This window comes from Rhinolophus ferrumequinum, chromosome 8 (genome assembly GCF_004115265.2).
Source record: "Rhinolophus ferrumequinum isolate MPI-CBG mRhiFer1 chromosome 8, mRhiFer1_v1.p, whole genome shotgun sequence".
NCBI classification, from domain to species: Eukaryota; Metazoa; Chordata; class Mammalia; order Chiroptera; family Rhinolophidae; genus Rhinolophus; species Rhinolophus ferrumequinum.
Window position 1 is genome coordinate 42,693,934 of NC_046291.1, and position 5,742 is coordinate 42,699,675.

A 5,742-nucleotide genomic window follows, 5' to 3' on the forward strand; every position below is an offset into this window, starting at 1 on the left:
AGAGTGGGCTTTTGTTACAGAGAAGACTCTGGGTGTGTTTCACAATTATTACTCTTTTGCTCCCCATTTTAGTTCCACAAGGAAATCTTTCTCAGATTCTCGTCCTGAGAAACTGGTGGAATTATTAGAGATAAGGCCTATAAAAGTATGAGGGCCTTCCTATGACTGCAGGACCCCACAAATTTCCCACTCTTAAGCTAGTCTACACTCTGTCACACTTCAGTGGCCTGTGACAATTACTATTTAAGTGTTACTGCCAATTTATGGCTCGAGTGTTTTGCTTTTTTCCCTTCAGTTAAGCAGATCTCAGTTGTGACTCTGAATGCATCTCCCTCTCCATTTTTCAGGGTGATGATTTGCCCTGCAACCTCATTTCTCTGATGAGTCTGAGAAAAGTCAGATATTGTTTTTCATTTTTAGTTTTCTTAGCTTAACCTTGTTGTAAAGATGGATATGCTAACTTCCACACTCTTCACACATTGGAACTGAAGCAAGAAATCTGTTGTTTTTTTTATTTTACAATTCTATACCATTTTACTTGAATGACTAAGATACGTGTATTGTGCTGAAGGGGATAAGTTGGGGCATGGCAAAAATGTTTACAGTATCAGGAACAGAAGTTATCATACATATTTTCATTGAATTTTAAAGTCTTTTGACTCAATTTTTAGATAATAGTCATTCTGTTGCAATGAGAATTTCCAAAGTCTAATCATCAAAAGCATATACTGTAATGGAATATATAATTTTACATAAAAAGTTCACCTGCAAAGAAGAAAAGAAAAGACACATAAAATTAAACAACTTCACTAAGACTTTTCTCCCCCCCCCAATAAGGGCTTGAATATCTCCAGGGATATGAAGAGCAATTGGATGACATTGGCATATCATCTTTGAGTATAAATTTTGCTGGAAGGTTTGATGAAACTCTATAATAAAACATGATGAATATTACATACTAAAGAAGTGGAAAAATTAAAGTAAACATTAGAAATAAGACGTGAGCCCAGGCAAATTGATTACTTTAAGATGTGTTGCTCAGATCCTTAGTGTACACCTTACTCCCCTTTGTTATTAATAGCATTTTGATGGAAATTTTGTGGAGTATTAGTCTATAAAATTATAATAGAAAATATATTGATAGATTATTTTTCAGATGAAGTTTCTTAAATTTTTTCCAACTACCCTCTCACTCTTTACCTCTCCCCTAAATTCTCGTTTTACTCTAGAAGAGAGTGGAATTTATAAAATTATTTTAGGATCATGATTTTAAAAAGCCAAAATATGCATCCACATCACCCATGGCTTCTTGCCAGTTACCCCTCTTGAAAGCTTTTTAATCGAATATTTTGTTTAACATCTCAATTCGTTACAGAATATTAAACAGGTAAAATCAATTTTTTTAACTTTTAAATTATCAATTTATTTTTTTGTTAAAATACACAATAGAGTCATAAGATACTATAACGAGTGACACCCCAATTGAGATGCTCCTCACTTGTTCTGTTATGCAAACATTTTCTCACACTGAGATTACTAGTAGAGTCCTTAAACCTTTGCTATCTATAAAAATATCATAAAAACATTCTTGAATTTTATCTACTGAGGAATGAAAGAAAAGAGTTTAATGACTGGAACAAGAACAGGACACTCTTTTCCTGGTATTTTGGTGCTTCTCAAAATTCAATTATTGAACTTTTTATTGTTTACTAAAAAGAGATATGCAATTCAATTTTCTTTTGTTTGTTTCTTGTACCTTATTATTGATAGAATCTAGGGAATTGATAGAATCTATCAGCATCCTCATATCCAAGCCTTCAAATAAATTAAAAATTATATTGGCTTTTAAAAACCTGTATGTGTTTTACAATTTATTTAATTTTCTTTTTACTATTTTATTGAACTTTTATGTTAATCTTTAAAAAGTGTAATAAAACCATTTTTAGTTCTAAACAATTGTCTCTTTAAACATTCTAGAATACTTATGAGCATGATATTAAAAATTTACAAAAATGTTTGTACACGAGATACGTTCCTTTTGAGGAGTGACCAGTTTTCTTTATTATTGTAGGTATGTTTAGAACTTGTAGTTTTTAATAAATTATGTGGCCAAGTAGTCCTAGGATTAGATAAGCACCTCTGAAGTGGAATTCTAGAAGAACAAAGCTTCTAGCACATATCCTTGGTAAAAGAGACTGAAACTTTCTTGCATTTGTTTTATTAAAAAGAAACAACAGGCACAAAATGGAGTCACTCATGTTAAACCCATGTCATCAAACCAATACTTGGTACCTAACCTAATGGCTACTTTGACCTTCCCCAGGAATGCACTCTTAACAGGTCAGTCGGGAATTTTTTGGTTAGCATCAATGAGGTAATCTGCCACATAGGCCCTTTCCATCTCCCAAAGGAAGATAAAGGTAATCTACTCTGTCTTTATCCCATTTTCCTTTTTTTTTTTTGTATAAGTCTTTCATTTTGTACAGCTCCTCAGAGCTCCTTTTTACTTGTTAAGTGGGATACTGCCCAACTCATGAATCATTTAATAAAGTCAATTAGATCTTCAAATTTACTCAGCTGAATTTTTTTATAATAGCTTAGAAGCCATAAGCACTGGTATCATTTTATAATAACAAATTTTAACCATTACATTTTATGTGTGAGTATCAAGGACACAAATAAACAATTATTAAATTCTGTTTCTTGTGCATCATATATATACTGGGGATTTCTTAAGGCTATAATAGACATGATGCTAAAAGAATCTTACCACAAATTTTACAAGTAGGTCAATGTTTAGCAGAGAATAAATTAGTCAAGATAAAGAGTCATTATTTGAGTTTAAATGGTTTGGGGAGATACCTAGCAATAACAGAGAGAAAGTGCAACTGAATCTAAACATTATGATGGATTAGAATTGGGGAAGAAATACAATTCTGGAATTATTTCCTAATCCAGAGTAAAACTGCATAAAATAAATGAGAGTTTTCTTTCTAGGACACAGGGTTGTTACTTTAATCATTATATTAATTTCAAAGGAGTGCTAAAGCTGTCATAGTCTTTTGATGTGTCAACGTGGCTAGTCTATAGTTCTCAGTTATTCAAACAATAATCTACATGTTGATGTGAAGGTATTTTGTGAACATTGTTAGAGTCTATAGGTCATCTGGTAGACCTGATTCTTTCGGTTGAAAAGCATTAAGAGTAGAGCTGAGGCTTCCCTGATAAATTTTGCCCATAGACAGTAACTTCAACCCATATCTGAGAGTTCTACTCTGTCCTTCCCAATGGCCTGCTCTCTGGATTATGAACTATGTGTAGCCAGCCCCACAATTGCTTAAGCCAACTTCATACAATGAATCTCTTAATATGTATTTTATTCTGATTCTCTCTATTTTTGCTTTTGAACCCTGAATAAAACACTATAAAAACAAATTATATATATATATATATATATATATATATATATATATATATATATATATATATATTAAACACATCAGTAAATATCAATTTAAATTTTGTAGTTAATAATCAATATTATTAAATAATCTTTTTATTATGACCTCTAAAAAAACATTGTAAAATAACAAAGATGTTTCTTTTGTCTTACATTTCTTTCACTGAGCTATAATGTTCATAGAGTAAATTTACTCTATTTTTGTGTGTGTACAGTTCCATAGCTTTTGGCAAATGCATAAAGTAGTATAATCACCACTAACATAAAATTGTACATTCAAAAATTTCCCCTGTCCTTTCTCAGTTACTCTCACCACCACCAGCAGCAACCTTTAAAAACCATTGATCTGTTTTCTGTTCTTATAATTGTGCCTTCTCAGGAAATGTTATAAATGACATATAACATGTCACATTTTATAGCTGTATTATTTTACTTAAAATAATGAATCAGTGGTTTATTCATATTGTTGTGCATATTAGTTTTTTTCTATTTTATTGTAGAGTAGTATTACATTGCATGGATGTACCACAGTTTATTTAGACATTATCTAGTTGATATTTCAGTTGTTTCAAATTTTTTGTTTATTAAAAATCCACCTTAGTAAATTGGATTTTTTTTCCATCTCTTATTGAATGTATTCATTTAAACATTGTTTAACAAACTCCTGTTTTGTGAATGGGTTTATGGTTTTGGGGATAAGACAATATATAAGGTAGTGATAATTTCAGCTCTACAAGTTTATAAACTTGTGATAAAGATAAATAATTAGGCAATGACTTTGAATGTAGTAGATACATAGGTACATGAAAGATCATGTAGCTGTAGCAATTAGTGTAATTTGTGGAATTGGGGAATAATTTCTAAATTTTGTGATCTTTAAGTTGATGCCTGAAGAATCCAGACATGAATCCTAATATCAACAAATCATAGTTTAATTCTTGGTCCTGCCAAGTAATATTTTGTCAGGTCCTGAAAACTTACTGGATCTTAGATTGTTTATTTGTAAAAGAAAAGCATTGAATAAGATTAATTCAGTAGTTCCTTTTAAGCTCTAAATTTTTATATTATTTTATAAATCTATTATGTGATTAATAAATTAAACATGTATTCAAAATAGTTTTTGTCAATAAAAAGTAGTATAAATTTAGAACTTAAAAAGAATGTTATTAAAGTTCTATAAAAATTAGTAAATCAAATTTTAGTGTGTTGTTACAGATCTTTGAACTGAATTCAACTTTTGAATCCTTGCCTTCTTAGTTGGTTCATTGATTACTTGATTGACAGATGTTCATGCACAACTATTTAGGGTAATTAGTTATCTAGGCTTTTAAAATTTCTTCCCTGAAAAACAAAAATTAGTACGACCTTAAAATAAACTCTGAACCAAATCCTAAAGTAATGAAATTGAGTGGAGAGGTTATTATGACTATAGGGAATAGAGATAATATCTATTTTATTTATATGGAGAATCCCATTGTCCAATACTCGGCCATAAGCTAATGTATGGAAGCATTCCATCCCAAACAATTCTGGTATGGCCTTCAAATTATCTATGAGCCAAAGAAAATAAAACATTTTTTCAAGAGTAATTATTTCTTGTGTAATGATTTTCATCCTGCTAGAAGAACTTTTTTTCCTGATATATTTGTGGCAAAAATAATTTACCAATAGCTTCTGACACATTCTTTTCAAGCTAGTCCTCAAGGGGAGAATTTTAGATAGAAACAAAAGAAACTCTTACATTCTAATGTTTTAGAAGGGTATATGCAAATTACATAATAGACTTACTGCACTAATATATCCCAATTCCAGTAAAAGAATGCCCAAGCAAAATTTAAAATTAATTATGTATATTGTAATTTCTGGATGTAATAAATTTGAAATAGAAAGTTATTATAAGTTTAAAATGCATGTGTAATCTATATTTTAAAAATAACTTTATGTATAGATAATTAAAATAATTTTCTGGACTGGCAATCTATAGTGTTCATCAGGTAATTTTTCAGTTACCTTTTAATTAAAACCCTCAAGGTCTTAATTACGAATTTCTTCTCAACTTTTTTAATTGCTTGTGTTTAAAGGTACATTTTAAAATCTTTTGTTTAGAACTTGAAATTCATTTTCCCTTGGAAACAATGTTCTATTTGTTAAAAAACATAAAATGGTGTCTGACGAAAACATTTGAGCCATAACATTCATTCATTCTTTCCATAAATGTTTACTATCTTATGTCTTATTTTATGTCAAGCACTGAGAATAAAAGAGTGAACAATATGTCTGCT